Consider the following 13,739-nt stretch of genomic DNA (forward strand, 5'->3'; position numbering starts at 1 on the left):
TGCATGAATTAATTTGGGCCTAGCCCATAAATATGGCCGGTTGGGCCTAAATTTTTCTAACAAAATATTCAAGCCCACTTATATTGTGGGCTAGTTCTTGTAATTCATGAAAACAAATTTTCCAACTTCCAAACTTGCCCTTCGTCTTTCTTCCATATTCCACGAGTCATATTGCGAATTTCCCTTTATGCCCTTGACCTTCCTCATTAACTTCCGCTTCTAAATTTTTCATAAGCAACTCACGTATGCCAAACAAAATAAAATGTGGCCTTGCTTATTGTCTTCCCGCGATTGTCTTGAATTATCCGATTGCACGGAAAATGCGGGATATAACATCCTCCCCCCGCTTTAGAACATTCGTCCTCGAATGTTGAACCGGCCTCATAGCGTATGATAATATTCGGGGGAGTCTCCTTCGTCAATATCCCACATGTTGCTCGCATATCCATTTTAAGTCTAACGCGTTCTCCTTTTTGCTAGTCTAACCTCGCCCCAACTTACACGGCTTTTATAGAGCTTCCGATCACTCCACACTCTCTTTTACTCTAAACTACTTACTTTCACATTCGTCCCCCGTTCCCACAATTATGAAATTTTCAACATATTTCCCGGGGGTCACCCATCGTGAAATTACCCTCACCCTAAGACGCTTAACCTTGAAACTCTAATGCATTCCGGCGTCTTAGCGTTAGTATTTTCGTCTCCACTCCCTCACTCTGCTATATCACATAATATGGAACGAGTTGGGGTCTTAGCGAGTTTTCAAAATACCCGCGTAACACATCTTTTCTTTTATTTACGGTTCTACCCTCACGATCTCTAGTATTCTTGTTACACATGTACGTATGGTCACTTTTCGTCCTAATTTCCGAATGTTCAACAATACAAGGGCGGCATGGGATAAGATAGAATCCGAATCAATTAACACGCGTATCATAGAAGGTGCGGAAAAGTACACGTGGCCGCGTACGCGAGAGCACGAGGGTCTCGTCTGTCGATGCATATAAGCGGTGCATAGGACCGGATGAACTAGGTGCCCCTCCTCCGCCTCGGCCGCGGCCCGCCGGGGCTGAGAAGTCGCGTCCGCGAGGGCGCACGGTCGACGATGAACCGATTCTTTGATCCCGTGGCCGAGTTTGGCCTCTTCCATCCTTTAATGGGCGGTCACGCACTAAATGGTCGGTTCGACCGCGAGCAAAGCAACCACATTTCCGAGGTAACACGCGAGAATGTGGCTTGCCACGTCGAGCGCGTCGTGGTGGTGGCGACCCGTCCCTACTAAAATCGGCTACTGTCTTGCGGGATCACGAAGCGTTGGCACTACGATCGGTCCCGAATAAGTAGGATGATCAAACCTTCTATTCGCGGTTCGAGGAGGTGCATCGCACCGGGATGGCCGGAAATCCGGGATGCTCTTGTGTCTGTACTTCTCTCGTACTCGCTTCTCTCGCTGCGGCACCGGGAACCACCATCCCCAGTCTCGCTCACCCGAAGATGCGCCTCCTCGAGGTTTTCACGGGCTTTGTGTGTGGGTAGTCATCCTCTCTGGAGCGAGGTCGAAGCACTGTTGCTCCTCCGATGTACATTCCCCCATGGGCATGGGCATACTACACGGCCGGCGAGTTGAAGCAATGGTCGTATTCCCCGTCATATTTCCTTGCTTAAGATTTAAGCCGTGAACTTAGGCGGCAGATATGCGAGAAATGCCTCGCTCCCGTCGAAACGGGGAGGCATTTGCTCCCGTATCGAGGCTCTCCAGTGTCATACCACAAAGCATCCCACATCCAGCGTACGATGCCAATTGACCACCGACTCGTAGCGAAGATGTATAATCCTCGGTGTCCTTAGCATCTCATCTATAAAATTCCTTGCTTAAGATTTAAGAACATATCTTAGGGCGATGAAATCTCGGCCCTAGCACTCGTCGAACTTCCGCCGGGGGTGTCTTGCGGCCCGCGAGCGGCAACGCCTCGAGTCAATGGCCTCCGCCGCCAGGCGGCCCGAGGGGCGTTTGCTCCCCTCGGGGCTGCTCACATTTCTTCTTCGGTGGCATTCTCGAAAACCATAACATAGGATTAGGAAAAGAATATGGAATCACGTAAGATAGCCCGCACGATCTTAGAATACAAAGAGAGGTCATATTTCCTAAATGCCAATAGCCCTCGACTGGCGCGCTACACACGCATAAACAAGCAGACTCGACACCGTCGTAACAAACCCCGGACCGACACCCTTAGTATCTAAATCTGTGATACTTGTGCCGAGTCCTTACCTACCATTGACCCGCAAGTCATATGAGCGGAGCCGTTTTTTTTTTCTTTTTTTTTTAGGTAACTTAACATTAACATTAACACGGGAACATAGACCGATAGCGTTGCTATCCTTCTACCCAAAGATGATGTATACCACATATTTAATCGTACATATTGGCACGAGCCTCTAGAACGTAGTACCCATACATAGAAAAGGCCTTTTGTCGTGCCCGAAAATATATACACAAAATAGTACCAAGAAAATGAGGCTCTAACAAGCTGGGAGCGGCTGGCTTTGGAGGGCTTCTAGGACAAAACCGTACGTCGCCCTGCGGGCGCGGCGTCCACAAGAAGGACGTCGGTACGAATAATAGTGTGCCGAGTATGTAAGGCATGAATAATAACATAGTAAATGAATATAGAGTATAAGTCATATGATAGATGTACGAACTTATCTGGTATAGATCTTATGCCAATACAAACGCAAGGTTAGCCCATTTTCGAATACGGTGTCCCGTATCCCCGTATACGATAAACAGACATTTCGAAACCGTACATTTTCGATGTGAACAAGACATTTCAGTAAACCGTACATTTCGGTGAAGAAATGTGAGACATCTTTTTACCTTTACGTACATCGAGTACTCTCCCCCCCCCTTCCCGACGGTCGTCCCAACACAACATGTCATATATATCATATATCGCATATACGTACGCCGCGTACGGCTCTCCCATATCCCGCGTCCGGGCATCCCGCGTCGGGATGATAAGCCCAATCTGGACACGGGCTTCCCCTTTCCCCATATTCATATACATGTACATATTCCTATACATATACATATATATATTCGCACATATACATGTATCCCTTACCAATGAAAAGTGTTTTAAAAAAACATCAAATAGGGTCATAAAATATAGTTTCGTTAACTTAGAACCTTTATAGGTCTTGGATAATATATATATATATTTAACATTTCCATATTTTCATTTTTATAGCAGAATATACCGTCAATATATCTATCGTAGACATTTACCCATTTTCGACCCCATCGTTATCATTATAGGATCATACTCTTCACCTTAGTCGAGGAATCATGACGTATGTTCTTTCTTAGCATTATCGTCGTAGAAATATTCTCATTAAAGTAGTTACAACACTTATCATTTAATAATCAAGGCGCTAAAGAAAATTCGGGAACCGTGGGCCCACCTCGAGTCAAATGAGGTGGCGTACACCACTTACATGTAATACGTGTCATGACGTTACTTATGAAGGTCTTAGGGTAATCGGGTCTCATTCTTGCAAGTTCTAGGATGTTTAGACATTGTCCTCGCAATTCATGCACTTTTGATTCAATCTTACTTTGAATGAATAGTAACTATTTTCAATTGCGGATTTCGGAGTTAGGAAGGTCCCCGAGACGCGAAATCAAGCCTATACATCTAAGACATGCCAAGAAAGGAAAGGAAAACCTTACATACCTCTTTTCGCTCCTTTAGCTATTCCAAATTCACGTTGCAATTTCGTCAAAATCTGCAAATTGGTCATGTTTACCAAAACTCTTATTAGGATTCTTAGGGTTAGAAATCTTAAGGTAACACTTGGCTACCGAAATTTCGGGCATTTCCTCTGTAAATATACCATCCTCAACATTCAATATAGCCAAAATTCTTCATCAATCACAATCCGAATTCAAACCCGGCCAAACTATTAACATAATTCAACAATTGCACTAGCAATTCACATATTCCATTCAAAATGCATGATCAATTTACTACTTTCTTCATAACCTTCCAACTTCGATGAACACATAGCAACCTTATAATATATATTCCATCAACATCATACTAATATCATTACATGCTATCCATGCAAGAACATTATTTTTCAATATACACAATCTTCAAATTGCCAATACTTCACCAAACTTATCGAAGTCTTTATTTGCGATATAACATCTACTTCACAACGACTAAGATGTTAATTACAACTCGCTCATTATTCTTTCACAACTCACCAATATACATGACTATACATCAAGTATACACGGCCACATACACACCACACACTACACGGCCATATCATGCACACACACAACCACGTTCTCTCCAAATTCATTCAATTTCCATTATCAATATAGTATTCACAACAATAATAACCAAACACTAGATAAATTAATTAGAACATGATTTCTACACACACACACATATATATATATATACACGGCCACACCACTTTTTTTTTTTCTCTTCCATGAATTTCATCCATTTTCTTACACACTACACATGCAACATCATCCATAACATGCAAGAAGAGTCAAACCTCACCTTTTCTTCAATTCTTCCCTTGAGTAGAGAGATTCCAACTTATAGAAATAGGTGTTCCTCTTGCTCCAAAACCACTCCACCTTGCTAGGGACCCTTGAATTGGTAGGAAATGATTTTTAAAGAAATTTTGAAATTTTTCTCTTGGAATTTTCCTCTTGGCCGAATGGCCTTCAGATTTTCTCCTTCTTGTTTTGTTCTTCTTTTCTTGAAAATTATAGAAATTGTTATGATGTAGAAGACTTGGTCATCTTATTTAATACCATGCATGAATTAATTTTGGGCTTGGGCCATACCTTATGGCCGGTTGGGCCTAAATTTTCTAACAAAATATTCAAGCCCACTTATATTGTGGCTAGTTCTTGTAATTCATGAAAACAAATTTTCCAACTTCCAACTTTGCCCTTCGTCTTTCTTCCATAATCCCACGAGTCATATTGCGAATTTCCCTTTATGCCCTTGACCTTCCTCATTAACTCCACTTCTAAATTTTTTCTGGCGGTACAATATGCCAAACAAAATAAAATGTGGCCTTGCTTATTGTCTTCCCGCGATTGTCTTGAATTATCCGATTGCACAAAATGCGGGATATAACAAAAGGAAGGTGAAATAACTTACCACAATGATTTTCAATGAAAAACAGCCTTGAATGCTCCCAAAAAGCTCTAAAGTCGGAATGATATTGAATGAACAACTTAGGGCTTTTAATACACATTTAATGAATCTAACTGCCCGTCATCCGCTCCATTAGGTCCATTAACTGCCCGAAATGCACAAGGACACTGTAGCGGCAGGGCCACCGCTATAGCAATACGGTACGCGCTACGATCCTGGTGCCACTTAAGTAGTGCACCAGACACTAGAAAATCACACAAGTTTCAGTAAGTCAACCCGAAATCTCGACTACCACCCGAGACCATCTGCTCACAAACCATATATGTAGACATACATAAAAATACGCTACGAATACACTCGTGGCCTCAAAATTCCCAAAGGAGGTCTTATTGACCGTGTCAACCCCCGATACCTCAAAACTAACTTTTCAACCTAAGTCTCAAAATGCACCCGAGTGCATTGGGAGCCGAACTGAATATACACACGATTTCTAAAAGGTCATCCAGACCTCTCGAAAAAGGTCCATTTACCAAAAAGTTAACTTTGAGTCGACTCTTTTTTGCTTTAAGCCCATATTTCCCACAAAGTCACCCAAATCATGTTCAAAGACTTCAGGAAGCATGTCAATGGTCCCCTCGGGTCAAATGTGAACTAAACAAGCTCGGGGAAGGGTCAAAAGCACCAAAAAGGCAACAACAACCAAACGGGTCGTTACAATCACATATGCAATTCTTCGTGAAGTCTTCCTACTAGAAATTACCGACCAACCCTGGTTGTTCTAGCAAGAATCAATCATGGTCAATGCAATATCCCAAACCACCACCGAACTGATCCATAATCCGTTAGATGATCCTTAATTACCATATACCCAATCTTACTAACGTCCTCATATAACTACAAAGAAAGTACCCTTGTCAAAATCCCTTAACAAAATTCTTCTTTTATCTTGGTTCATGAGTTTACTGACCCAACATCGATACCCAAAAGTTCTATAGGGAACTTACCTCTCCTTGTTTCAACCGGTATTACTGATCCTTAACTCAATTTCTGAACAGTTTCTTCAGAACTTGAATTAGTTCAAAACCATCATTGATCTACCACTTCAAATGTGACTGACGCCTCACTCAAGGGTCCTTAAACGATGTTTGCTCGCGAAGAACCACCTTGTATTAATTACCGAACCAGAACACCTCTAACAAAGCATGCTATTATCCCTCCCATATGATCAACTACAGTGAGTTATAACACCAGAATTGCAGGACCTAGTCGAGTCTTACATCAGATAAAATGTTCACACACCCCTTGTCCAAAATTCGATGCGACGCCCGGTAACCCTTTGAGTACTAAAACTTCACACTTGCCCATCACTAGAGTTATTTCTATTAGTCAACCACTAGCCCCCAATAGTGTCACGACCCAACTAGAGGGCCATGACAGGTACTCAAAGACTAGCCTACCGAGCATCTCTGATATGACATTTCATTTTCATTACTAAGTGGGCCGCATGGACAACTTGCGGATATCATGCATAGAACGGTCGTCAACAACATTACCCGTAAACATATGACATATGCCAACAAGACTTATCAAAATATTATACAACTTTGAGAGCTGGGCAAGTTAAAGAACATCTAATTACTTACGTATGTCTACAAGCCTCTAAATAGATTACATAAACCCATAAGATAGGGCAGGATTCTGCCATGCCTAAATGTATGTATACAAAAGAGTAGTACTAATAACTGCAGCTCCAGAACAATTGGAGTTCTCCCAAGATGTCGCTGACGGAGCTCCTAAGGATCAAACGCGTCAACCCTTTACCTACTGGCATGAACGCAACAATTACGAGAAAAGGACGTCAGTACGAATAATGTACTGAGTATTTAAGGCATGAATAATAATATAGTAAGGGATACCAAACATGAAAATTAGCATAATGAGAAATATAAAGCATAACATGAGGTAAGGAAATAACCTGTACATATGATTGCCTCTTAAGACAGATACCATGCAGGCTTAACTTTAAAAAAAACATTTCTCATATACATATATGTAGCATAATCATTAGCCCGCGTCCGGGGTAACCATCTCACGCCGCCCACTAGTGGTGTCTGCCCGTGCCATTAAGACACGGTGTTATTATAATTATATATAGCTACCCACTACACCCAAAGATAGTGGTGTCTTCCCGTGCCGTTAGAAATGGTGAAATCATACATAACATAAGCATGCATAAGAGCCCAATCAAAAGCTACGACTCTATCGGAGTGACGTAAGGTTGGTAACCGCTGATTACATTATGAAATAATCATCATCGCTATTTCTTACCTCGGAGGAATGAATAACATGAGATGAGATCATCATCAATGAATAAAATTGAGAAAATCAATAAATAGCTCAACATTCTCATATTCACATTGAAATCATAAGATTGGTTCTTTTAAACATTAAATCATCATAGAAATATTCTCCTCTTTGACATCATCGTTGTCATTGTAAAAAAAAGTCCATCGTTGTTGTCATAAGAGCTTACGGAATCATAAATCTTTGATTTGGAAAATACGAACATTTTGGAAAGCATTTATGGATTATCAGGAAAGGAGTCATGCCTTTGAATTATAAACTTCTAACTTGTGGAAGTAAGGAGGTTATGAAAATATGTAGGGAATTATAACATTGAAATTTCTAGAAATAGAATCATCGTCATCATAAAACATGCTTATCTTTAGCATCATAAGAACTGTATGAATCATGAATCTCTAGCTTTTGAGAATAAGAACATTCTTGGAAAAAATTTATGAATTCATAGAAAGGGATCATGGGACATTTGGAAAATATCTATTGGATTCATAAGAAAGAAATCATGCCTTTCGAAGAAAGGGACTAGCCTTAACATACCTGTTCGGTCTCCTACTACCTACACTTATCCGCCCGAGCTTGTAAGTCTACATTCAAGAGGATTCACACTATCGTTAGACTCATCGTCGTATACCTGTGTTAAATGTTCCAATTAAACTATTCTATATCCTGCCGAAAATTGGGCAGCATCTTCCTTGTTTATATGCCTAGCCCGAAATCATAATCCATCAACCAACAACAAAAACAACAACCAACCATAGAAAAAACTAAAATATTATCCAATATAAACCTCTTCAATTACTTTAAGAATCATATTGAGCGACAAGCTCGTTTAATGAATAACAAAACGCAATTCGAATCCAATTCTTCTTTCATAATTCAGTCCCCACCCTTCATAACATTATACTTAGGTTTATCATATTCTTTCCCCCCCAAAACATCATAAAAATAATCTTTAATCAGTCCAACAAACAATAACAACAAAACCACGATTTTAGAAAAATTGGGCAACACCTTTCCTATATCTTTCGCTTCCCCTCCAATTTAAATCAACACCAAACAACAAGAACAACATCAACAACATCATTACTAACATCAAAGTATTCCATAAAACACCTCACATAGTGTTTATCCCATTTCTCCCTTCACAAATTCGCTACACCATTATTTAACGGCTTTATCTCCATAAATAAGCTCTAAATAATACCAAAAGAGAAAGATTCATACCTTTTTCTTGCTAAAACGATACTATCTTCAAGATTCCACCTTGAATCCAAGCCAAATCCAACGTAAAATAATACCGTGATCACAACTGCGCATTATCTGAGCCTTGATTAATCAAAATCACTCTAATCTCTCAACTTTTTATGACACAAATGCCCCTATATGTTTGCTGAGCTTTAAGGACTTATTTTTGGTGAAAAAAGGGGGTCTTGCCCCTTTTATAGGTGGGTAAAGTCGGGTCGGGTCAGTAGCAAGATTCTTGTATGGTGTCGGTTACTTTAGTGGTACCGTAGCACGCGTTTCTGCTTTGTCAGCCTAACTTATAACGCCCATAATTCTCTATTTCAATGTCCTATCGACTAGCGGTTTGTTGCCTTGGAAACTAGAGTCGACGGAATTCATTTTAGGCTTTTGAAACACCTTAAAACTCCTAATATACTAGGAGATATACCCCTCCAAAGTTGACTAAAAATTTGCCAAAAATTCTGCCAACTTTTTCCAATTTTTTGATAAATTTATTCTCTTCGATTTTCTTGGTCCCGGAACCCTTAGGCACTTTATTAACACTTGTTAAGTGTGCTCATTAGCTCTACAAGGGTTCCATGACCTCTCCATGCTTACTTTAGTTTAACTACAATGCAAACGACGTGAAGATTTTTTTTCGAGATGTAACAATTAACCTACGACATAACCAAACATACCAACTCATTCGTGAGCTCTTACATCCACTCAACATTATATAACCTTAACACAACCCTGAAAACATCAAGCTCTTGGTTCAAATGATTCCTTCACCAACCTCGAAACACAAGCGACCCTACGAATACACCCTTTATTGAAGAATCACAGCTGTCCGATTCCTTAGGTTTCACTCGCCACAAGTAACCTTGCCTATTGATCTAGAACCGATAGCCATTTTCCTGAAGGAACTCACAAACCACTAGTCCTTACTCCACCGCCACAATTTTTCATATCGAAACCCAACTTAACTTTTCATAACCGTAGACGACATCCACTCTTGTACATCTTGCAACCTTATCCTGATGAACACGTCATATGTGTTGACACCTAATTTTGGACCTCCCGTAATTTATTTTAAGTGCTCGGAGTCCTTGGGCAATAAATAAAATCAGCTGTGCACCCTAAAATGTCTACGTAATTTTTTATGAAATTATTTGGCATACAATTGATAAAGAAATCTCCAGGATATTTTAAATTTTGTGAAAATTAATGATATTCAAGGAATATTTTTATTGAAATTAATCAAAGGGCAAAAAATCCTTTTTGGATAATTATTTGCTTAATTAATTAAATCAAGGAAAATTAGATTAATGAGTAATTTTATTCCATTTTTATTGTCCAAGGCACTTTGAGTAATTGAAAGAATTGACCATTTTACCCTTTGAACCTTGATTCTGTGTGTGTTTGCGTAGTTGCTTAATTTTCTTTTGTCTGGTTAATTAGTTCAGAACCAGTATCTGCAAAATGATTTTTATTTTATCTATGAGTCATGTTTTAAAATAATTAAGTCCTAATGGACTAATAATTGGTTTTATATTTTTATTATTTTTCCCCAACCCTACAACATATATATATACACTGTGTATATATGAATATATAAAAGCACTAGGCCCAGTGTTTTCAAAATAAAAGGACCAGGCCACCCAATATGGACCAGGACTCGGTCCACTAAGCAATTAAAAGGGAGGGAGTATATACTACTCTCCTCCATTTATTTCAAAGACCCTAGGGGTCTGTTAGCAAAAAGAGAAAAGGGGAGGCGGCTAGGGGTAAAACCCTAGTGCCGCCCCACTGTTCCTCTACCCCCCACCCCTTTTTCAGTGCCATCCCATCGTAGTGGGAATGTAGCATGAGGAGAGAAGGCGAAGCCATTAATGCTTTGTCGTTCTCTCCACAAAATCAGGCCAAACAGACCCTTGAAGGTACAATCCTCTCCTTTTATATTTTTTCCGTCATTATTGCTAATTTTGAAGTGTTTGAACCGTTGATTTCTTTTTTTCCATGAATCTGGACTGTATGTTGGATTTGTGAGTGGGACTTGTGTAAATCCACAAGTCCCACATCGGTAGTGTATGATTAGAGAAGCATTCTAGCGTTTCTATAAATAGAAACCCCCATTTGTTTGAGAAGAGGGGAGGGGAAACCAAAAAGAGGCTTAAAATTACTATTTTTAAGTCTTAAGAGTTCCATAAGTCAAAAATTTTAGTGTTAACCTAAGCGTTTTAGTTTTCTAGTTTTAAAATTTGTCTTTTGTTTATTTGTGTGGTGTTTTGGTGGCCTGAGTTTGGCATTGGAGCACAAAAGCCTCCATGTCCATCGCTTGACCCTAGTTGCACCTACAAAAGGTAAATAACTTTTAGTGTATTGCTTTATATTTAGATTTATGTTATGTTTTAGTTAATAAGATTATGTGTAGTTTTATGATAAAGTTTAAGTTAGCATTTTAGTTTATTGCTTTATACTTAGATTCTGATTATGTTATGTTTAGTTAATAAGATTATGTGTGGTTTTATGATAAAGTTTAAGTTAGTGTTTTAGTTTATTGCTTTTATACATGAATTTTGTTTATGTTATGCTTAGGTAATATGATTATGTGTGGTTTATGATAGGATTTAAGTTATTGTTTCAGCTTATTACCTTTATATCTAGATTCTGTCTACATTATACTTAGTCAAGGTGATTGCGTGTGGTTTGGGATAGACGTTTGAGTTAATGTGCTGGTCTATTACTTTTGGTTTCAGTCTATGTCCATACTAAGCTTAGTTAATGCGATTGTTTGTGGTTTAGGACAAAGTTTAACCTGATATGCTTGTTGTGATTCCTTTTAGATTTTGTCTGCATTATGCTTATTTAAAGTGCTTCATGTGTGATTTGAGTGTAGCTTCAAGCTTGTAGGTTGGTTTGATTCAGTCTTTGATTTAGGATTTCTGTTCATTTCTTGTGACTAGGTGTCTTTCCCATATAATTTAGGCTATGGCATTAAGCTGAAGAATTTGCTTGACTTGGACTTCCATTTAACTTTCCTGTTTGTATTGCTTGTTTAATTTGGATTAAGGGTGTTAAGTGTGGCCTTGACCATAATTTAGGTTGATGGTGCTTGTTAGGTCTGGGTTTTCATTTAGATTGCTATCTTAACATGCTTGTTCAAATACATTCAAGTTACTTTATGTGGGGTGTGTGGGGGGGGGGGGGGGCGGGAATGCCGTGACAAGGCCGTTGGAAGGGTAGTTGTGGATAACGGGTCAGGCCTTAACATTTGCCCCGTAACCACCCTGACATAGCTTGGCTATGACATAGGCAAGATTCGTCAGAGTGGGATGAACATCAGGGGATTCGACGGATCCCTAAGTTATTCATTAGGAGAAGTCCATCTACAAATCCAGGTCGAACTCGCTTCCTTCACAACAGAGTTTCGGGTCATGGCAATCACTGCCAACTACAACATGCTTTTGGGAAGACCCTAGATCCACTCTGCCGGTGCGGTACCATTAAGTCTGCTGTAACGATCCATTTTATCATTACTGTGATTATTCCATTTTTGCCCTCGCTGACCCGTTCCTGTCACACCCCCAATGAGGAGTATGACGGGCTCCGACTCACAGGCCGAGAATCACCTGACTTAATGGTTACCTTGAATGCCATATACTATAACATAACATATACTTGCACGCAGAAAAAGGCCCAACATAGAAATATCCGATAATCCAACATATATGTACATATGCGAACCGACAAGGTCGCTACAACATCACGAGTATCATAAAGCCGGCAAGGCTAACAGGGAAATATCACAGACCAAAACAAAGCCGACATGACCCTACATAGTATCTACATACCCCATTATGTCTATGAGCCTCTAAGAATGTACATTTAAGCATATATTACATTAATTTGAAAGTACCAAAAGATAGCAAGTCCGAAGTAGTGGCACTTGCCTGACACCGCTGAAGCTGGAAAATCCTACTACGGTTGCTCCTCAATAACCCTGTCAGAGCCTGCAAAGACGAAATGTAGCGTCCCATGCAATGGGACGTCAGTACGGATAAAAGTACTGAGTATGTAAGGTAGGAAACAATAACATGAGTAAGACAGAATTTTAAGGAGGATAAAAGTAACCTGAGCTACCTGAGAACGCACCATATACAATGCATGAGTTTAGAAATCATATATATATATATATATATATATATATATATATATATATATATATATATATATATATATATATATATACGTATACACACACACGGTGTGTATATATATATATATATATTAACGTAGCGGCCCTTTTACTCGGTATGTAACGTACCCGGCCCTTTCGAGACTCGGTGTGTAACGTACCCGGCCCTTTCGAGACTCGGTGTGTAACGTGTAATTTCGGGACTCGGTGTGTAATGGTTGCAAACTGTTCGGTGGTTGCATAATAGGTGTCACACACACACACACACACACACCATATATATATATATATATATAGCGCGGCTCGGTGTATATAAAATAATATATATATACATATATATATATATATATATATATATATATATATATATATATATATATATACACACATATATATATATACAATGAAATAACATATATATATATATATATGTTTATATAGTGACATAAGGTATAATATATATATATATATATATATATAATTTATGGAATTTGTGTCGAATCAAAAGAAATAACTTAATGATGATAGAAATGATAATATTTCTAGAATCAATCAAATAATTAAGACATTAAGATTGGAAATACAAAGCATAGGAGTGGAGTGAATTTGTTATGGAACGCTCATGTTCATATTCTAGTTGGATTCGTGCCAAAGAAAGAGAGAAACGAACACCTTACATACCTTATTCGTCAAGCCACCACTTAAAGGATCCTTTACTCCGATGCTTGCCCTTCACCCGAACCTATATAGCGAGAAATACA

This window comes from Lycium ferocissimum, chromosome 11 (genome assembly GCF_029784015.1).
Source record: "Lycium ferocissimum isolate CSIRO_LF1 chromosome 11, AGI_CSIRO_Lferr_CH_V1, whole genome shotgun sequence".
In the NCBI taxonomy this organism is placed as follows: domain Eukaryota; kingdom Viridiplantae; phylum Streptophyta; class Magnoliopsida; order Solanales; family Solanaceae; genus Lycium; species Lycium ferocissimum.